This window comes from Marmota monax, unplaced genomic scaffold (assembly GCF_021218885.2).
Source record: "Marmota monax isolate L192 unplaced genomic scaffold, Marmota_monax_Labrador192_F-V1.1 WCK01_AAM20220418_F8-fsc00017, whole genome shotgun sequence".
Taxonomy (NCBI): domain Eukaryota; kingdom Metazoa; phylum Chordata; class Mammalia; order Rodentia; family Sciuridae; genus Marmota; species Marmota monax.
In genome coordinates, this window is record NW_026695241.1 from 21,188,330 (window position 1) to 21,211,228 (window position 22,899).

A 22,899-nucleotide genomic window follows, 5' to 3' on the forward strand; every position below is an offset into this window, starting at 1 on the left:
TTATTTGCTTGGCCCTCCAGTGAATAGAGCAACTCAGAAGTTTGGAAAAACCACCCTACGCATTCCAGAAAAGAAAACCCGAATTGCTCCCCAGTTCCTTTGCATCGAATCCCCCCGACTCCCCCACCCTTATCTCTTCCCCCTACCGCGTCCCGAACCTGACGGTAATCGCTAAGGCCTAACACTTTGCAATTTAGCCATAAAAACTGTCAGCACGCCCACGTACATATGTGAGTGTTTTCTATATAAAACCCAGAAAGCCGCTTCCAATGGACTCTGTGGCATCTCGTTCTTTTCTGTTTTCTAAAACTGCTAGTGCTGCAGGAATGTGCCTGGAAACTCTGATGGTGGTTCCCGCCGCCCTCGGTAGCCTCGTGGCGCAGGGTCTTTTAAAGAACAGCTGAGAAGTTTATGACATCCCTGAGGAGTAACTCCAGGCTTGGCGGGCCGGGCGGGTGGCGCCCGGGCTCCCTGGTTTGCGTCTGCAACTGTAGCAGCAGCAGCCCGGCGGGGACTCGAGATGTGTGCAGGAATGTGTGTCCAAGCGGTGGAGACTCCGAGATGGGATGTCTAGAGGTTGAGTGGTGCAGTTCCAAGCAGCAGCTTCCTGCCGGCCTGTAATTACAGCGTGATTGCACAGTCAGGCATTGTTGGCGTGGATGTTTATAACATAGGCTATTGTGCAAGATCTTGGTGGTGGCGTACAAAACGCAGATTTGCATTGCAAATGCCCAGGACAGATCTGGGCCTGAGCTGCAAGTCTCTACGTTCTTTTTGCCCTTCAACCTTAGCTAGGTGATTTGTTTCCTTGCCTCTCCCTTAACCTTTGACAACTTGCCAAAGGCCTGAGAGTTGGAGTGAACTCGTGAGGGCAGGATCCCTCCTCTCTTAATTTAGGCAGCCTGGAAACTGTGCCAGGAGCTGTACCCTCATTTGTGTCTGGAGAAAATGTGGGATGACGTCAGCAGGTAAAGGAGCCAGGTGATGGCTATCAACCTCTCTAAACGGGAAAGCTGTTTGAATTAGCAGAATTGCATGGGTGATTGGACTACTAGGAAGACTTGTCAAACCATGTGTGTCTGAGTTGGCCAACTGTCTTGGGTCTTGAAGTGTCACCTGCAGAAACTTAATTGCGGGGGGGGGGGGGGGGTCCTAATTCCTTTATTATGTTCTGGCCACAGGGGAAGATACTTTGTGGCCAAAGAAATCCTGCTGGGGTTTTAAGACTGTGTCTGTGATGGTGTCTGGGGCCAGGGACAGGCAGAGGAATAACTCACTGCACATTTTCTCCAGTGGCGCTCCCCGAGGCCTGCTTCCAAAGTAAGGCCTGCAGTACAGACCAGGTGGTGGGGTCCTCACATCTACTAAGATGCTGCTTGCAGGAAGGGACCCAAGCCTGCAAGTGTGGAAAGAAAACAGTTTCTTCTTGAGGGCCTCAGAGGTGGCCAACTGTAGTAGAGGGATCACACAGTTCCTCTACTACATTGTCAAAAACATGTACTGGATTTGTGCAGGGCCATTCTTCTCTTATCCCAAATCTCAACCAGTTTACACCCTGTCCTATGCAGAAGACTCACAGGGCAGCACTCAGCCCTGCTAGGTTGGTGTGTGACTCAGTGGCACCACCCCACTGCAGTGCATGGGCAGCCTATCTGCTCAGTGTGGCAGGCTCCGATGACCCTGGAGCGCCTCCATGCCTGGCCTTCTTCCCGACCAAACAGCTGAACTTCACCTGGAAGGAATATGTTGTTTTGCAGGCTCATGCCAGCTGTGTATCATGTGCACAGTGACCATTTGTCAAACCAAAACATTAGGGGACAGTCCCTGGCAGTCCCACCTATATGCTTCCAGAGACTCCAGGACAAACATGTAAAATCAGGACAGTTCTGGAAAGCCTGGGATGTCTGGTTACAGTTGCCACAGGGGAATGAGGTTTAGAGCAAAAGCCCCATTGCAGTAGGAGCCACCCTAGGTTGCATAACCCCCTGTTCTAGGGACATTTGGTTTTTTACTGAACTTGACTGTCAAGGTCCTGGTCAACTGCATCACCTGACTGGGACTGTTTTAGTGAATGCCTAATGGTGCCCAACACTTGGCATGAGGGCCAGAAAAGGAGCCCAAAAGAAAAAAAGCTTTGAGTTTGCAAACCTTTCAGGGGTTAAAAATACCCAAAGGTCCTAGAGTAGCTGGAAGAGGACAGGGGAGGGGCCTCTTGCAAGGATCCGAGAAAGAAGTGGGGTTCCTTGGAGTGGTGGGTCTACCAAACAGTTGCCCTGTTTACTTCTTCAGCCTGGCTGAATTTTGCACAAAATTCAGGCCCTTTCCTGGGCTTGCTTGGCTTTGCCTTTGCATTCACAGAGCTTGCCTTGCAATGGTACACAGCCCAGTTTAAGACCAGAAACTTAATCCTGACTTCCTCTCCCACCTTACATAAATGCTGATTTATGGCTTGAAGTTGCTGCCCAGTTCATGGCCTCTGAGCAGCTCTGCCTGCTGCCTTGCTGTGCACAATTAGGGACAGTAATGTAAAAGCTCTAATTCAAAACTTGACAGATTTCAAAATAATTTTAGTGTTCCAAGAGGAAAAATACTGGAGTTCAGCAACTCCAGCAGAAAACCCCAAGGTGCTCCTGAGGGAGGCAGATGGAGAAGCACTGTGGAAGCGGGTGCTCTTAGAATGGAGATCTTTTATGCTGTCCAGACCTGATATGTATTTTTCTGTTCATCTGCTTCCTCCTGGCTACCTTACTCCTGACACGGCAACCCAGTGTTTTGACGTCAAAACTTACCTCCAAAAAAGGAGATTGAGCACCCCCAGCTGAAGAGGGCATTCCATTCTGACCTTAAGAAAGCAGGTCAGTTTTCCAGATGCCATGGCTAGTAGTTCTGTAAGTCTAGTTCCTTCTTTAAAGCACCCCGCCTCCCCTTCATTTCTCATTCTCACTGAAGCATCTCTTTGTGAGACTCTTAAACCTTCCTTTTCTGGTCTACATGACACAGGGCAAAAGCGTTAGGACTTTCTGTCTGAAGTGCCACTTGAAATTCACAGGACTTTGAATAAGCCCCAGATAAAGGGCTGCTCTGTAATCTCACTTAAAATGCCTGTTTGCAAGGGTCACCCTCCTACTCAGCAACCTTCAATGACTCCCCACTGTCTGCACTGTAAGAGTCGAACTTCTGGGCTGGTAGTCAGGGCCTTCCACACAGGGGTCTGGACTCCACTGCTGTCCTGCCCTAATTCACAGTCCTGACCCAGTGACCCACTCTGGGTGTTAGTCCAAACCACCAGTGGCAAGCATTCCTACCTCCCATGCTTCCCTGGAGGCCCAATATGCCTCCTTCTTCTCTTCCCCTTGGGTCAGCACTACTCCCCTTCCAGTTCTGTTCAAGTTCCTTTCCTTAAGAATGTCCCTGCAACTTTAGTAACACCCACTGAGGCCTTGTGCTGAAGAAAACCTTGAATCCTCTTCTAGGGATTTTCAGCTTCTCTTTTGGGTTGTGGTTTTGCTCCTACCCTTGTTCAGCTCCTTAAATGTGCCTGTAGTTGGGTAAAAGTCATCACTTTTGAACTAACTGGAAGCCCTTGTTTTATTTTGTATATGTTTGTATCTCCAGACCTGGTGCTCTACTCATAAAAAGTTCCAATAAACATTTGATGATCATACAAATGGAGTAGTTGTCAAATTTTGTCCGCTTGTGCCTAAGTGCACACGCAAGCCAAGAACCATGGTTCCTGATCTTATTTCTAAACATTGACCTAAACCTGCCTTCACCTGCTTGCCAGCCTCTCTCCAGCTCCTCTTGGTTTGCACTTCATTAGTTTTTCTCCATTCCTAGCACCTTTTTCTCCTGGGTATCAGACTTCATCTGTCCAGCTGTGGCACTGGATCCTTGTTGTCCTGACTTGGCCTGGTTGACCTGCCTCACGATGGGCTTCTATGCTGTGGTGTCAGTCTTGAGGAGAGACGGTTTGTTGCCTTGGGTTGGTCTGGCCCTCTTTGGGGACCCGACTGTTAGAAGGAGGTAGGATCAGCTTTCTGGCAGGACTTATGAGAAGAGCAAAGAGCTGCTTCCAGGCTGGCTGCAGGCTTGGGCTTTGCCCAATCAGGTTTGAAACTATAAAACTAGGCTAAACTATAAAACTGAATCTTGGGGAGATCTTGGCTAGCTCTTGACATTGGGCTTGATGAGGAGGATTCCACAGCCTCCACCCAGTTCTCAAGCGATTCATCACAACCTTGTTTTGTAAGCTACATTCTTTCTTTTTAAATCGAGATATAACCTGCATACCACAGAATGTACCCTGTAAGCTAGATTTTTAAAATTTTTTGGTCTTATTTAAAAATAAAATCTGGTAGGTTCTTTCTTCCTCAGTTTTGTCTTTTTTATTTGCAGCACTAATACATACAGTTTACAATTCAAAATTGTATATACAGTGCTATACAGTAGACAGTAAGTCTCAGAAATAATCTCAACGTAGATAAGAGATTACTATATATGTATATATGTATGTAAATGTAATAGGATTAGAAAAACAAGTATCTATCCTGGGCCACACGCATGCCAGGTGAGCGCGCTATCGCTTGAACCACATCCCCAGCCCTACAGTTTGACATTCTTTACCCATTCTTCCAGATGTAGTCCTAGCAGATAGAAGAAAACATACATACATACATAAACAAATGCTAACAAATGATACACTAAGGTATCTTGCAAGGTATAGATTGTTCTATATCAATACATTCAAAGCTGACTTATTTTTTTCCAATGGCTAAATTGTATTCCACTATATAAAAATGATATAATTTATTTTACTAGACACTTATTGAAGAACATTTGGTATGTTTCCAATTCTTTGCAACTACATATAATGTTGAAATTAATATGTTGAATTCACTTTTTTTTTTTTTTTTTGGTACTGGGGATTGAACTCAGGGACACTCAACCACTGAGCAACAATCCCAGCCCTATTTTGTATTTTATTTAGAGAAAGGGTCTCACTGAGTTGCTTAGTGCCTTGCTGTTGCTGAGGCTGACTTTTGAACTCGTGATCCTCTTGCCTTAGCCTCCTGAGCCTCTGGGATTACAGATGTGTGCCATCACCCCCAGCTTAAATTCACATTTTTTTTTTTTTAAAGAGAGAGAGAGAGAGAGAGAGAGAGAGAGAGAGAGAGAGAATTTTTTTAATATTTATTTTTTAGTTTTCGGCGGAAACAATGTCTTTGTTTGTATGTGGTGCTGAGGATCAAACCCGGGCCGCACACATGCCAGGCGAGCATGCTACTGCTTGAGCCACATCCCCAGCCCCTAAATCCACATTTTTTAAAAAATATATTTTTTTAGTTATTGATTGATCTTTATTTTATTTATTTGTTTGTTTATTTATTTATTTATATGTGGTGCTGAGAATTGAACCCAGTGCCTCACACATGCAAGGCAAGCACTCTACCACTGAGCCACAACCCTAGCCCTTGAATTCACTTTTAATTGAAAAAAATTTTCATGACCATTATAGGGTGAAATTGGAATTTCCATAGAAAACTATTTCTGAGAAGTTATATATTATTAGTGAATTTAACAATTCATTATTTTCCAGGATCTACAGTTTCACAAAATGATCAACTTTTAGTTTCCTTAGACATTACACAAATATTTAGAAAGGAAATACTTAGAAGAAAAAAATAAGGGCTGGGTTTGTAGCTCAGTGATAGAGCGCTTGCCTAGTACATGTGAGGCTCTGGGTTTGATCCTCAACATCACATAAAAATAAATAAATAAAATAAAGTTAGTTTGTCCGACTACAACTAAAAAATAAATATATATATTTTTTGAATTTTAATAATTATTTATTTTTTAGTTTTCGGCGGACACAACATCTTTGTTTGTATGTGGTGCTGAGGATCGAACCCGGGCTGCACACATGCAGGCGAGCGCGCTACCACTTGAGCCACATCCCCAGCCCCATTATTGCATTCTTAATTGATTTTTTTTTTCATTTTTTTGCAGTGCTGGGGCTCAAACCTGGACTTCTATAAGTTGAACTTTGTGCAGTATTCCTGAGCTCGCAACACACTAGCCTTAATCGATCTTAGTTGCTATCAACCTAATTAAGTCCCCAAAGCCTTCTAACCAGATTCATTTAAGTCTAAGTCTAATGTTAACAACAAGATCACTTAGTGTTTTCTAAGTGTGGATCATAGATTGTGCAATGCCAAGGAGATAAATTCTCCCATTTCCCATGAGACAAGGAGAAGGCCCAGGAACATAGAAGTGACACTCCTGGAATAGCAGGTAGTGTGGGCCAGCTGTCCTTGCCAGGCCTTTATGCAATAGCCATGGAGCTCTCACCACTGAGTCTGGCACAATGAGGGGTGCAAAGGGATCCCACATGCTTCTTTCCCCACAAGGTATGCAGCCTAGTTTCTGACACAGGTCAGACCCAAAGGGAAGAGCTAACTAAGGGAGAATCTGTCACTGGTAGGATGGAATATGGTGGAGTCGTCAGCATGTGAGGTGAAAACTGAAACTATAATCAAAATTAACCTTGAATGTCCTTTAAGAAGACACTAGGTAGGCGGCAGCCATACTGGCTCTTGATATTTGAGTTTATCTGAACCTGTTCCTTTAGTCTTAGAAGTTGTAGTTTCGCCAGGTTCAGTGGTGCACACCTGGAGTCCCAGCAACTGGGGAGACTGAGGCAGGAGCATTGCAAGTTCAAAGCCAGCTTCAGCAATTTACTGTGGCCTTAGGTAACTTAGTGAGATCCTGCCTCAAAATAAAAAAATAAAAAGGGCTGGGGATGTGGCTCAATGGTTAAACACTCCGGGTTCAATCTCTGGTTAATAATAATAATAATAATAATAAAAAGTTGTTTCTAAGGTTGAGTACCAGAAGTGGGGGCCATGTAATATGAAATAGGCATGTGTTTAAATGCTACAGCCTCACTCAACACACAGAGATATTTGTTCTGTGATATCCCCATGGCAGCAGACTCTGGGCTCTTAGCCCATGGGCTAACCCCTGATTGAAACAGCGGTTTATACGGCTTTTGCTTGTTCTGTTTTTTTCCTTCTTTCCCTCCCTCCTTTGCTTTCTCTTCTTTTCTTCTGCTGAGCTTGACTATTTGAATTTGTATCAGTTGAATGGACATACTAAGAGAGTCCATTGTCAAGGGCCTCATGAGAAGATCATCAGACTGAAAGTTAGGAAATAACCATATGAGGTTAAGCAAGAAAAGCCCTTAAAATGGACGAGCAAGATGTAATAGAGAAGAGACTATGGAGTAGGTTTAAACCTTTGTTCACCCAAGATTGCAGATGAAAGCTCATGCTTGGGTTGCCCTATGCTTGGTGTGGGGCTGGGAGAGGGTAGTGCCCATGTGTAGTGGGCACCTTACTGTAAGGCCCTGACCCACCAAGTGCCCTCTCTGGTCTCCCTATTGCATTATAAGGGGTCTACCTGTGTGAATCCGTCTACTTCCTCTTCAGACATCCTAGGGCAACTCAGAAGCTAACAACTATGCTCTGGCCCTGTTTGCACTTGCACTAGAAATGATGGGAAGGTTCAGGTTTTCTTTCACCGACTCTCCAGGGAAGCTCTGCTGACCCAGCAGATGGCTTTTAGGATCTGACTTCTGTAATTATGGACAAAAAGAAAACTGGCCCTAGCCATAGCAGGGCTAGCCTTGCCCCTCGTGCTTTACAGGGTGCTTTCCTTCATCTTTTTCATTCTTTCACTCATGTTACATGCATTTATTGAGCTCCTACTGTGTGCTTGGCTCTGGGGATACAAAGATAAAGAAGATTCAGGCTTTCAGGTGCTCACAGTCTGAGGGGAACAATCACGCACAAAAGCCAAGAACATTAAATACCACAGAAATCAATGTGAAAGTGTTCAGGGATTTCCCGGACTCAGAAGAGGGGATTGGTTTCTTCTTCTGGGGGTGGGAGGTAGGGGGAGCAGAATGTCAGGAAAGGCCTGGGACGGACTTGTGCCTTTCATATTATCTGTGCTCAGTTACTTCTGTGGCATTAATGAACAAGAGACTGCCCGAGGGGCCCAAGAAATGAGTAGGCTCCCACCAAATGGCAAGGGGTGTCAGGGCATTCTAGGCACAGGGAGCAGCTCAGGCAAGTCCTGGAGGCAGCACACAACACAATCTGCTTGGGAACTAACTGAATTGGAGGGTCATGAAGGAGCAAAGGCAGGAGGGGCAGGCAGGTCTCAGGCTAGCCATGCTTTTTGGCTAAGAGGTTTGGACCTTCTTCTGAATCAGTAGGGGATGCTGAGGATGAGATGGAGTGTGTAGTGGCACCTTGCTCCAAAGCCCTGGCCCCTGTGTGCCCTCTTCAGGCTCCCCCATTGCATTATAAGGGTGTGAATTGTCTACGGACACCCAGAAGGTAGATCAGATTCTCATATTCATTCTCTCTCTCTCTCTCTCTCTAGTATTGAATACAGGAGCACTCTACTATTGAGCTACTAAGCTATTATCCCTGGCCCTTCTTTATTTTTGAGACAGAGTCTTGCTAAGTTGCCCAGGCTGGCCTCAAACTTGCCCTCCTCCTGCCACAGCCTCTCAGGTATGCTTCCCAGCTTGGTGTGCGCATTTTAGGTAGACCCTACTCACAGAGGAAAAGATGGAGGCTTAAGCACGGTGTTGTCCCAGAGGCCAGAGGAGCCAAGTCTTGTCCTTGGGCAAGACTCACAGAGCTATAGGGTATTTGTGGGGTACTACCTTGGTTTTCAGGCTAGAGGTTGGAGTTTTGGCTTCTGGTTTTGTCTGTGGCTTCAGGTTGAAGGAAATGCTGAGGTGATCCAGGTCTTAGGTCTACAAATAGCAGAAGCTGAGTCTGGCAAACTTGAGGAGAAAAGGAATTTATTGGAAGGGTATATGGTGGCTCAATGAATGTTCTGGAAGGCTGTGAATAGCAAGTCTCAGAAATCAATCAGGACTTATGGGAAGTTGAGTGACCAGAACCAAAGCCAGGATGGTGTAGACACTGGCTTGTGTTCACTGCTGTGAGCAGACTTGGAGGCTACCATTCCCTCCAGAATGTGTTCTGAACTCTACAGGACTTTTTGTGCCACTTACTCTAGGGGCAAAGCCCAGGTTGAACATCCAGTCAGTCTAGGTTCATATGCCTGTTTCTTGCTGTTGGTCCTGAAAAACAAGGCTCTGGAGACTGCAGCTTTCTCATTGGTAGGTGGAACTCTGCTTCCCATCAGGACTCAGTGTCAGTTGCATGAAACCAGGACAGGGGTGCACATGCTAGGGGGATAGGTGTCCTCCACAGAATCTGAAGCCCATTCTAGACCTCAGACTGGAATGATTGGGCAGTGCTGGATGCAGGAGGAGAAGACAAGACGATCCCCTTGGACCACTGAACACATCCATGTCTTGTTAATCTTTTTGGACATCTTTCCAAATTCTTAGCTCTAGTTGAGCTTTAGGATTCTTATATGCTCTAGAGATCTGAACATCTCATTAACAATTGGGTTTCTCCTCTGGAAACTAAACTATTCCAGTGGAAAAGAATCATCCAGATCTGGATCCTGCACATTGGATTCCACTTGGAAAACTTCACCACTGCATTCTGAGGACTTCTGTTTCTCTAACAGGATTCCTTTTCTGCTCCTCTTCCGGGGTTGGGCAAGACTCACAGAGCTATGGGGTATTTGTGGGGTACTACCTTGCTTTTCAGGCTAAAAAGGTTGGAGTTTTGGCTTCTGGTTTTGCCTGTGAAACAGTTGAGTTCCCTGGTGCCCAAGTTGTTCCTACGACAGCAGCAGGCACCTTTTTAGTTCTGAAGATGTCAGTCTAGTTAAGTGTTCTACCCAGTCTCCTGCTAGAGAGAGCCAAAGGAGCTCAGGCTTTGTGTGCCTGGGGATGTTGGCATCAACTTCACATCCTGCCCAGTTTTCTTATGCAAAATCCAGGTGAGCTCCAGCCCCTTCCTTGTCCTAGATAGTCTAGTTATAGTTCTTTGAAACAAGGGCCCCTTGATTGGAATTGTGGTCATTCAATTCCAATAACCTTAGACAAAGGAATCAATTTCCAAAAAAAAAAGAAGAAGAAGGAGGAGGAGGAGGAGGAGGAGGAGGAGAAAGAAAGGAAGGAAGGAAGGAAGGAAGGAAGGAAGGAAGGAAGAAAGAAAAATGTGGTGTTGAACTTACCAACTCTTGGCTATGGTGACTGCGAGTGGGCCAAGACTTTTCCTCTGGTGCCTCCAAGTGGAAAGCCACTGCCGGCATGATGCTGAGTGTATCATAGGCTGGGTTCTTGCAGCCCCAGACTGGAAGTGATCCTCGTGTTGGTCAGGATGGCCCCCAGAAGGGGAGGGGACAAGACGTTCCTGGACAGTATTGACTCTGGCCTAATTTACACTGAACTTACCCATTTGTGTCAAGATAAAATGAAATTGTGAAGATAAAAGTGGGAATGAACTCTCAAAGAACCTGAGTTATTTTACCAAAACACAGCTTTAGTCATGTCACTATTTTTTGGGGCGGGGGAGGGGAGGAGTCTGGGTCTTTGCTCTGTTGCTTGGGCTGGTCTAGAACTTTCAGTTCTCAAGCCATCATCCCACCTCAGCCTCCCGAGTAGTGCTTGGGAGGTACAGGCACACCCCACTGTGCCCAGTTGATGCTACTCATTTTAACAACCTTTGAGAACTGTGAGAGAAACCCCGCCTTCCTCAGAATGGCACCCAAGGCCCTCCATTTGAGCCTCAGCCCACCTTCCCAACTTCTCCTGCTCCCACCTCCAACCTTGTGCAGCCCTTTATGTTCCATCCCGCTCCTGGCTGTACTTTCACTACTCTGGGTTTTGCTTACAGTTGCCTCTGCATGGAATGCCCTCCCAGCCCTTTTCCTCTTGGCAGATGCCCACAGGGTCCGCCAGAAGTCACCTGCTTCCAGGGTACCCTCCTGAGCTAACCACCTTGGTGTTTGTGCCACTGAACTTACCTACTGTAGAGTGCTAGAGGCAGCTGCAGGTGTGTCTGGTTCCTCATCTGCCTATTAGATTGCCTGGCACCTCATAGTGTCCCATAGTAGGGCCTGGGAGGGATGTGGGGGTGTAGTGGACCTGTGCTCAGGTGAGCAGGTGTGCTTGGTGAGCAAGCTATCCGCATGATCGCCCCCAGCTTTCCCTTTAGCATGGAGCAGCTGCCACGTTGGTTGCTCTGTGTCTTCCTTGAGGCTACCAACAAGATCTTGGTGAAGATGGGAAGGGGCTTTGGGGACCCAAAGCCTGGCAACTGGCCTTGCTCACTCTGAGAACTCTGACAGGACATTCTGAGAAGGGACCTGTGTTGAGGGGCTGGTTTAAAGGTGGCAAAGACTTTCCTTCACCTCAAAGAAGGATGGATACCATCTGTCCTCAGAGGACACCTCGGTTTCTATGCCCAGCACTCTCTACTGGCTTTCTGCAGAGAACAAATCAGCCGACCATGGGAGGAGAGACTGCTGCTCTTTCAAATGAAAGCCCTGTTCAGCAGGTCACGAGGCTGTCAAACGGGCTGTGGCTCTTCCTGTTGCAGGGTGAAGAGGAACAGATTTTTCTGACAGTGACTTCAGGGTACAGCAGGAACCCCAAAGCAGAAATATGGGGTCTCAGTTTGTCTATGAAATGGGGGCGGGGTAGATGACATGAGTCCTTTTCCACTTGGAAATTCTGCAAGCCTGTAAACAGAGCCTGGCAGGAGGTGTCTCTGTGGTGCCTCATTAGTGGGACCTGTAGTTCTTGCAGAAGCAGTTCTTGTCATTGAATAGTTATCCTGGGGTCTGTGTGCCACTTAGAGAATGCTGTGGGGAACATCTTTCCCACCATGGCTGATGAACTGGACTATCTTTCTAGAAAGACTTTTCTTTGGCACACCTATATTCCCAGCTATTTGGGAAGCTCAGGCAGGAGAATTGCAAGTTCAAAGCTAACCTGGGAAACTTAGTGACAGGAGACGTAACTCAGTTACAAAGTACAGAGTTTCCTTTAGGAGCCCATCAATGAAAATCAAAAAGGACAAATCTTTATCCTTTAAAAAAAAAATTAAAATTTGTTCTAATTAGTTACACATGATAGTAGAATGCATTTTGACACATCACTCATAAATGGAGTATAACTTCTCATTCTTCTGGTTGTGCATGATGTAGAGTGATACAGGTCATGTAATCATATATGCATATAGGGTAATAATGTCCAATTCCATTCTACTATCATTCCTACCCCTATACCCCCTCCCCTCCCATATCTTTGTTCTTGGCCCCTGGAAGATGAGCTCAGGGGGAGTCTGTGTGGTGGGAGGGGTGGGTTCAATGTTCAGGGAGGTGTTGGCTCATTTTGGGAAGGACAGTGTATGGAATCTGCCTTCATGTTTGTCTCCATGAGGCCTGCTTTCTCTTCCCTTTCCCCTCCCTATACTTCTCAGCCCTCTACCTTCCTATTCACATTTTTCTGTCCTCCTGCTTCATCTCTCTGCACAGCAAATCAATTGTGCTGCCTCTAGGATCCATTCAATCATAAGGTGTTATTCCAGATGCCCATCACACTGGGGAGTTGGGAAAAGTACATTTTAAGAGGACACCTGTGTGTGAGACCCTGGGTTTGATCCCCAGCCCTGAAAATAAAAAAATAGACGTTGATTGGTGGGATTGAGAGGTGGCGCCAGGAAAACTACTTTAAAAAATAGACAATCCAGGTAATTAACACAGAACAGCATATATTTTAAAATGTAAGAAAATATTAATTTAGTTATTAGCATTACTCTTGGGAATTAATTTTAAGGAAATAATTCTAAAAAGGAATAGAGCTATAAGCCTAGAGGTATTTATGTCATCATGTTAAACGCAATAGCAAACAAAACAAAACAAAAACAACCCCAAACTGTTAACAGCCTCGATGTTCGGCGTGGCTGTGGAATTCATGATACTTGAATGCAGTAGTATATTGTGCTGATGTTACATTAATGATGTGAATTCATGGGAAAAAATTGAATTTTGGGGAAAATAAATAAAACACAAAATTGCCTATGCATACATTGAGTGAGTGCATACATACCGGGTACATGGGCAGTATTAAATTAACATAATTTAAATATTGGTTTTAGGTGAATAAGTTATTGCATGTTTGAAATTACTTCATATATATAAAATCCATACTTTTTCTTTTTTAAAGACAAGGCCTTAACATCACAGTCTTTGGATCTGGGTGGGAAGGAGGCCCAGGGAGGGACACCAAGCCTCCCATCTGTTACCACCAGGAAGCTGGAGCTGCTCTGTCTTATCAGCCAGCCTTGCTGCATGCAGGGGCTGGAGGATTCAGATTGGCCTGGCTGCACAGGCTGGCCAACCATATAACCTCCGGGTTCACCGCATGGACTCTGCCTCCTACGCAGGTGCTGGCAACCCCAGGTGGCCTCAGAGCCCCAGAAGATTGTTCACACCTGGGTTTCCAGGGAACCAGCTGGGTGAGCATGTAACCCTTGAGGCTCTGAGCCACCCACTCACTGTAGCCCCAGCCACAGCGGGAGGGAGCTGATTCTCTCTTCTGCAGTTCCCAACAGGCAGCAGGAGGGTGTGTGTGCTTTGCAAGCTGACCTCCTGCAGCCAGCCTCACCCAGGTGGGGCCCCAGTGAGGTAGTGTCTTGGGTGTTTCCATTCTTGCACACATTTCAATATTGAGTTGCTCTTTAGTGCTAGCCTCTTGAAGTCCCACATTCATCCCACCCACCTCTGGCTTAACAGGCAGGGCCTCTGACTCCTCATCTTACCATGAGCTCTTCTGGGACTTGCAGCTGCAAATGGCCCTGAGGCTATGCAGCCAGTCCTCTTCTGACCTATAGCTGTGGTATCTCTAAACTTCAGGTGCCTAGTGAATGGTCTTCTCACCCACTCCCCCTTGTGTTGGCCTCTGGTGCACAGCCTTTGCTTCAGAATAGGGAAATGTCTTGGCTTATGAATTCTTGCTCAGCCTTTCCCTGAGTCCAGCCTGGGAGTGTGACCAGGACAGGAAATGGAGATTCCTTGGTGTTGTTTGGAGTCCTGAGGTGGTTGGGGGTTGGACAGCCCTGGGCATAACTTGAGTTGGCAGGTTGGAGCTTGCTAGAACAGAGGCCACTACAACAGATTGCGTGTGAAGGGAACTAGGCCCAACTGGGGCCCTGGTTACCTCTAAAACATTATCTGCTAAAACCAAATTCTAGGACTGTAAAGATTTGGAGTTTTTTCGTTTTGTGATCAGACTGAAATAGAACCTGTGGCTGGAGGTTTGTCAGGGTCAGAGAGGAACTGGAAAGAGCAGGGGCTTACGGCTGGCTGGGATGCTCATGAAGGGTACACAGACCTGTTTCACATCTTCTAGGACAAGTAGTGCTTGTGTGTGTGTTTGGAGTAGGAGAGGCAGTGATCCATAGGCTTCCCTAAAATGTCATGTTCAGTCCTAGATGTCCTGGCCCCAGTCTCACCCTCCAGTGCATCTAGCTCAGTACCCATCATTGCTGATGGCTGGAAATATTAACTGCCACAGAATCTAAGTAACAGGGTGTCTTCCTGAGTTTAGGGCCCAGTTTGTCTCAGTTCCCTAATTTAGAGACCACGTGTGTGCCCCAGGGTTGTCAGCAGCTCAGTTTTTTTTTTTGAAGCTTAAAACACATTTCCATAGAAACAATGCTATAAATGGTGGTTGGGTTCCTAGGCTAGCCCACAAAGAGCCCTGGTACCACCTCAGAAGCTGCTGAAATATGATATTAGTAAAATTGAGAGCGCAAAGGCAGCAGTAAGAGTTAGCACCCAGGATGTTAGAGGTTAAATGGTGTGGGTTTATTTGGGTAAGTTTGTTTTCTTCTGTGAGAGGTGTCTTTCAGAGTTCTAGAGGCCTTTCTCCTGCCTAGTCATAACCCATCCTCTTCCAGTTTGCATTCCTTCTCCCATCTTCATCATCCAGCCAAGGGCCTGGGTCTTCCTGCCCCTGGGACTGTGCCCTGAGCTATTTTTATGACAGTGAAGTCCTTTTCAGTGACCCTTGCACCAGGGTGGTGATCATGATCTTCATGGTTATCCTAGTCCTTATTGTTATTTAAACTATCTTCATCAACTTAACAGAATAAACATTGCACTCTAACAATTTATACTGCTTAGAATTCTCTTCTGATTGCTTCTAAAGGTCCCTATGAAAGTGTTAACAAAAACTTTGTAAGTCCCCCTCAACATATTTCTTTGTGCTGATTTTGTCGCTTCACATGATTTCATCAAGTAGTTTCGTTGGATTGGTCCATTTATTGAGCTCATTCATATTTTGCTCCATTACCCTATCATACCATACAAGAATCTGCATGGATTTCTTTTTTTTTTTTTTTTTTTTGGTTCTATATACAGGCACTACTCTTGTGGTGGTATTTTAGATTATTTTCACTGTAATTACGTGGTCAGAGCCTTAGACTGTGGCAACACAATGCCAAATCACATTCTAGAAAGATTTAAACAGTTTATGGTAGCACAGTAACGTATGTGCAGCTGTTCCCCCATAACCTTGCCAATGGCTGCATTCTTGTCTTATTTATTTACTTATTTTCACGTTGACTGGGGCCATAATGGGGCCTTAATGGTGTTCTAATTTGCATATCCTAAATTGCTGCTGAGACTGTACATTTTTCCTCTTGATGATTTGCTGTTTATGTTTCCTCATGTGTCAAACCCTGCTCATCTCCTGCAACTGGGGAGCCTCCTTCTTACATTTATCTCTGTGAACCACTTTCCTGCTGGGGAAACAGAATCCTTCCTCCTTTCCTCCCTCTCTGCTGCCAGGCTGAGCCACCCCCATCCCCCCCCCCCCCTTCTCTGGTTCACCACCCCAGCAACTCTGGCCCTCAGCCCTCTGACTACTAGGGGTATGAGTGACAGATACTGGGATCCCTGGAATGGAAGCTGAAGGGCAGGCGGTTGAAGGGAGGCAGGAGGCTTGTCTGTGTGGTTCTTGGGGGCCGGTGTGTGTGTGTGTGTGTGTGTGTGTCATAAAGTGATCTCCTTGGAGGGAGCTGCTTGGAGAGAGTCTGGGGAGGACCTGCAGGCTTCTAGAGCTGGAGAGAGCACTGGAGTTCATCTAGTCTAGGGGGCTTGCACAAGTGTGATGATAAATGACAGTGACCCATGGCCTAGGAAGGGGTAGGAACAACAGAAAATTGGAATGTGTGAGTTGCAGCCAAGCACCATCCCCCTTGCAGAAGGAAGGCTCACTGTGGTCTGTGTTCTGTTTTTTTTTTTTTCCATGATGAACCAGAAATTCTGAGTTTTAAAATGTTTAAAAAGTTTAAGTCTTCTGATTAAAAAAAAAAAAGTTGGTAATAAATTCAATCAAAATAAAACATAATATATGGGTGGAAAAAATACACCCGTGAGGGAAAATCGCTTGTCAGGCTGCAGTCTATGACCCCTCATTTTATTTAACTTCCTTATTGGGGAAACAGGCCCAGAGAGGTATTCTCTGTCATATAGTAGAGAGAGAGAATCAGGGTCCAGGGGTTGAATTCCATCTGTATGACCTTGGGAGAGACATTTAACCTTTTTGAACCTCAGCTTCCTTATCTATAAAATGGGGATAATGGCTTCCTCCCAGGGTGCTGAGTGGATCCAGTGGGCCTGCATCGTGTCAAGCATGTAGCAGAAGCTTGACAGAAGTTAGATAGGTCCTATGTAGGGTCATCCAGAAAATTAGAGGAAGAACCAGGTTTAGAACTTTACTCACATGATTCTCAATCCAGAGGATATTCTACATAGACCTGCTTTCACGGGCATTTTTAGAGGTCATTTTGTGAAAATTTCAGTGCTACTGAGCTCAGATACAGCTCTGAGGACTTTGCACTGTAGGCCCTAGAACCAGGAGACCAAGCGTGAGTTGTAATAAGAATAATAACACCATACACCATTGAACCCAAGAAGCCATTGACTATAATATGCATCATTATTTTATGTACTGCTAAGAAAGAGAAAATGTTGCTAATTAAGCCATACATGCAAGCTGGGTGTGGTGGCACACTCCTGTAGTCCCAACTATTTGGGAGGCCGAGGCAGGAGGATCACTTGAACCCAGAAGTTCAAAGCCAAGCTGAGCATCATAGTGAGACCCCATCTCTCTCTCTCCTCTCTCTCTCTCTCTTTCACACACACTCACTCTCACACAAACACACACACACACCAAAAAAAAAAAAAAGAAAAGAAAAAATCATATATGCTGTCCATTTGAAGAAGCATCCTGATTTCTGAGCTATTAGAGTGGGAAAATACCTTTTTGAGTCAATGAAATAGAATAGGAATAAAAGTAATAATAATCTGTTATATTTTATCATTTTAAATTTTCATATATACTGTTTCATTCATGCATTTATTACAAGCATTACCACAGATAGCAAGGGGAGGAAGATCTAGGCTGTGCCCTTGAGGACCTCTGATCCTGGACCATAGAGCGCTCACCCCCAAGATGGTACAGGAAGCAGAGCAGAATAATATGGAGGCAATGGAGTAAAGATAACCAGGATGCCATGGGAGTTTAGGGGAGAGAGTGACTCTTCTGATCCTTAGGAGCAGAGGCCAAGGAGGTGTTTGGATTCCAGGGTTTATTTAGGAAGAGCCCTCAGTAGGAAGAAGGCAGTGTAGACAGGAAGAGCAGTTAAGCAAGGAAGGATGTGTTGCTGGAGCCCACAGGGAGTCCCACAGCAGGAACTACCCAGCACAGAATTGGTCCCACCAGAGGCTTCTTTGGAGGACAACTGTGTGCTCACAGTTGCTGGGGGATGAGACACCAGCCTGATAAAGGGGATCCGGGAGAGCTCCCACAGGATGTACTCCAGCAGTCTTCCTCTGCTTGGAGTCAAGGAAGGATTCCTGGAAGAACTGCTGTGACGCGCCAGTCTGCTCGGAGACCTGGGTGTGGGTTTAACTGCAGATCAAGGAAGAGGGAGGCGGAATATGTGTGTGAGGAGTAAGAGGGTGAGAAAGCAAGTGTTTTGGGGAACTTCAGGTTCTTTGGCAGTGGTCAGGATGGGGCTGGGGCAGAGCTGGGTGTTGTGTTAACAGTCTGGCTACAGACCCAGCTTTACATAGTAGATGACGGGAGCTATGGGGAAGAGGAGCACTCTGAGGGCAGTGTGGATGTAAAGAAGACTAGAAGCAAGGAGATCAGTTAGGAGATGGGAAAAAAAAATTATAGCCAACCCCTATCAAAGATTTAATGTGTACCAGACACTTGTAAGTTCTTACCATCTTCATTTTGCAGATGAGAAAACTAAGTGGTTAAGTACCTTGCTTCAAGTCACGAGGTTAGTATGAGCCAAATTCAGGTCTTAACCTATGCTTTTAACCTGTACGATCCCTTGAAGATGAATTTTAGATTCTAGTCTACCACTTATCAGTATTTTTTTTTTAATTTAAAAATAATGCTTTAGGACTGGGGTTGTGGCTCAGCAGTAGGTAGAGCACTCGCCTAGCACGTGTGAGGCCCTGGGTTTGATCTTCAGCACCACATATAAATAAGTAAATAAAATAAACACATTGTGTCCAACTACAACTAAAAGATAAATACTTAAAAAAAACTTTAAAAAATAATGCTTTAAAGCATGCCCCATGGCACACATTTTATCTCTGGGGATCCCATTTCTCCTGGACCACTGCCACAAAATAGGGAAACCAGGCGCCAGAGGACAGTCAATGAAGGTCCAGGGCTCCTTCTGCAGGGAGTGTGGGACTGTGCTGAAGTGAAGGCTCAGGGAAGCTGGCAGCTCTCCCTCTGTGAAGAAGAGTGTTTCTGTTCGGTGCTCTCCCTGGCAGCCACACCTGTTTTGTCCTTCTCCCTACACCAAGCCAGACGTCTCTCCCAGAGTGACAGCAGCAACTGGGAACATCTACACAAGTTCCCTCTCAGGGCTGACAAAGGCTCTCAGAACCTGGCCCAGGCCTGTAGGGGAAGGAGGCCAGGGAGGGGCAGGTGGGAGGGTCGAGAGATGCAGACAGCTGTGGGCTGGTGTGGCAGGCATGGCCCTGCCCCAGAACAGGTGAAGTGTGAGCTGAGAGGGGGTCCCCTGGGTTTTCAAGGGTATTAGAGAGTACAGTGACATCTCAATATACAGTGGCTTAACTTAGTGACTGGGGTGGTTTTGAGCTCTCTGCTTCCTCAAAGGACCAGGTAAGAAGGGTGTGAGGAGGCGCTGGGGTTGTATCTCAGTGGTAGAGCATTAGCACGCAGGGGGTGCTGGGTTTGATCCTCAGCACACCTAAAAATAAATAAAAGAAAGGTATTGTGTGTATCTACAGCTAGAAAAATATTTTTTAAAAAAAGAAAGAAGGGGTGAGGGGAAGGTACAGGCGTCAGAGTGGTGACAGCACTGTGGGAAAGAGTGGTGGAAAGGACACGAAGGGTGGCCTTGGAGGAATACCTCAAATGGGACACTGAATAAATGCTGGAAAACGTTCCCTGGGCAGATCCCAACAGAGGTTCCCAACAGAGGTATCACTCAGTGGGGACTTTTCAGGAGGAAAAAAAAAAATCTTGCCTGAAAGGGAGAAGCTTTTTTGGGAGAAGGAACTTTAGGGTAAAATAGTTAAGAATAACAGGTATAAGCCCTTATGCTTACATAGCATGCTGCAGTTGTAAAACACTCTTTTGTCCAGCTGATCCTTTCAGGCCCCTTGAACTTGGGCACTCTTTCCTCGTTCATGCAACCAACATGGCACATCTATTGTGAGCCAAAAAAAAAAAAGTGAAGCTCAGAGAAGGTTAGCGGCAACTTTCCTAAGATCATGCAGCAGGTTTATTTTAGTTAGACAAGACCCAACCTCAGTCCTATTTCCTTATTATTTCTACAACTTTCTCTTTCTTTGGTTATAATTGTAGGCAGTGACGTCCTGGAGGTAGGACCTTTATTTGGCAAAGGGAATTGACAGTAGGAACACAATATGAAACCTGGCATTTTGTGATGCCCTCAATGGTATTTGTTCCCCTGATTCCTCACACTGTAAAGTTTAAGCACTTACCACACTACATGTGCTGGCCTAGATGGAAAGATCCTAGCAGAGAAGGGACAGTGGAAAAAGGCATGCAGGCCTGGGGCAGGTCGGGGTGGTGTTGAGATCCTGGCTTCCTTGGAAGCTTTTATTTTTCAACAGCTTTATTGAGATATAATCGATATACCATAAAATTTACCTTTGGAAGATTTTAATGGTCTGGACATAGGGGAGGACTATGCAGCGCAGTGCTGGGCCACTCCGAACAGAATCCAGAGCAGAGAGCCAATCGATGCCTGGAAGCCTCTGAAATAAAACTCTACCCTCACTGGAACCTGGAGTTTGAAAACTTGTCCAAGGTCCTTTGCTTCCTGGAGTGTTTCTTTCTCAACAATTACCTCCCAGGAACTGGAGCTCAGTACTCCTCTCTTTCCCGTGCTGTGTGAAGAAGGGGGATGGTAGGGAAAATATCACTCTATGGGTAAAGTCTGAGGAAGACCTCCCCACCCCCAACCTCAAAAGGTCACCTTCTTAGTTGTCCCAGAGGCTTGAAGGAGGTGCTAGAGCTTCTAAAACCAAAACTTTCACTTCACATGTCAGTGATTCTGCATTGTCATATATGCAGCAAGACTGACCTGCAGGTCTTTCCCGGAAAGGCCGCAGCTTTCTTTGCACATCCTCTTCTGCCTGCTGTGGCTATAGACTTCTCCTCCTGCCAAGCAGGGAATAGTCTCTGAGTCCTCCTTTCCTGAGCACCCATGTGCCCCCTTTCCTCTCTCTGAGATGGCCCAAATTTGGAAGTTTAGTCTGAATGAAAGGTTGTGCTGCGCCAAGGTGAGCAGGGTTCCTTCAGGGTAACTGACTTTTCAGTATCTCTTGCATCCACTCCCCATGCTGTTCCTGGATCAGGCAGCCCAGTGTGGGACAGGGAGGAAGTCCTTGCAGGACAGAGCTGGGGAGTGTCCTTTGGAGTGGCTCCCACTTCTTTCCTGGAGGCTGGGCCCTGGCGCATGGTGGAGGCTCTTCTAAGAATGTGCTCCCAGCTGGGTTTTCTTGTTAGTTGGGAATGTCCCTGGGCTGGTCTACGCTTGCTCTCAGGGGCTTCCTCTAGGCTGGCCCCGAGCCAGTTGCAGGGGTGGGCCCTCAGGGGAGGTCAGGATGGCTGCAGTTCTGCAGAAGAACCTGGCAGCAGTGGGCACTGGAGGCCAAACACTTTTGTTTCCTTCACTTGGATGAGTTGCCAGTGGAAGGGAAGAAACTGGCAAATAGAAAAAGCAAAAAGGCTTTTTACACTGAGTTTCTGAGAGTCTAGCCTCTACTGGGGGTAAGGCCAGGCTACATGCCTGAGCACCTTAGTCCCTTGATTGCTTGCTACCTTACTCTGTGGGAGATTGGAAGAAGAGCAGAGAAGTGACAGATAACTGGCTTGCCTTGTGACCTCGTGCAATGCACATAACCTTTCTGAACCTGAGTCCTCATGCACAGAAAAAGAGGGATACAGCTCTCTCACACACAGCCTTGTTCAGTAGGCTGTATGGGAAATGCTTGGATGCTAAATCTGGGAGCCTGGGCTTTTTTCTGTAGAAGGTGGTTTCCTTGGCTCCTCCATTCACTTTTTACAAATGCAGAAAGATGGATCTTAAATTTGATGGCATTTTAAGAGGTCATCGGATCTAGTCCCTTGGCATAATTACTGGTATTTTGTAGATAAGATTATTTTAAGTGGTCATTACTTTGACATATCTGTCATAACATGGGACAAATAAGCCCTTTTCCTCTGAGTGAGGTGTGACTTCCTGGTGCATAACAGGTAAGCCAGCCAGCAAAGCTGTAGAAGAGGAGGGAGAGACCTACCCCTTAGGAGCTAGTGTAGGTTTTGCAGGGTTTCTAAGTAGAAGGTCCTCATGTTGGCATCCACTCCCTAGGAGAGGTGGGAGGTATGGGAGTGTGGGGGATGGGGAGTGTGAAAGTCTAGGTCCTGTAGGCTCAGGGCGTGTGAGAGAATCATATTCTGCTCTTCTAAGAAGACAAGGGATGCATCAGACTCTTAGGATGGGCCACAGGGAAAAGTAACTACCAAGACACAGTATATTCATTCTTCGATGGTTTTTCCTTCAAAGGAAATTCTCTTTTTGACTCATCTCCTTAAAAAAATAACAAAACACCAAAATCATGGAAGGAAAAACCGAGCACTTTCCCCTGAGTTTCCTCTGGCCCTGCAAGACCTCCTGCTCTGCTGCAGTTGTTTCCCATCTTCCCTCCAGTCAGGCAAACAAGCAACAGGACTTGGACCAGAAAATTATCAGGGGGATATTTAGAGAAGGCAGGGAGAAATGTGCGCCTGGAGAGAAAAGTTTCCCAACCTGGCCTAGAATTCAACCCAGGAGCTTTTCGTCACCTAAGTAATGGCCTTGTGGGTCCTTCGTGGGGCCCATTTCTCCATAACCCTGACACCATTGGGAGGCTGGTGGAGGCCGGTGGGCCAGAAAATGACACTCAGGGAGGCTGTTAATGAAGTGTCTTGGAGAGGACTGTGCACCATTTACCGTATCCAAAGCCAGGGTTTTCTTTTGTGGAAGAAAGCGACTTGTGCCCTCCCCAACATCACACACAGTTTCCTGGCAGGCTTGATGGGTTTCCAAACATTTCGTCACCGTCTCTTCCTGACCTTGGTGTGCAAGGAACGAGCCGCGTGGCCTGTTAGTTCCAGCTAAGCCATCGGGGGCGCCGGCCTGGGATGGGGGAGGGTGGCGACCGACTCCGGAGTGGAGGTGAGGTCTGCTGGAAATCCCCAGCCCCGGCAGCCGCCGGAGGTTTAAAGACGCCTTCCTCGGCCTTATTTGGTCGCAGGAAGTGGGCGGCGCTGGGCCTGCTGGCGGAGAGGCTGCCCGGAGACAGTTGTGCTGATGA

The 22,899-nt window shown here is 46.3% G+C and overlaps 1 protein-coding gene across 2 annotated transcripts in view; it reads left to right on the top strand.

Moving 5' to 3' along the window:
* The window catches only part of Mideas (mitotic deacetylase associated SANT domain protein), a 66,188-nt gene that overhangs the window by 597 nt on the left and 42,692 nt on the right, over positions 1-22,899 (top strand). The window lies entirely within an intron of this gene.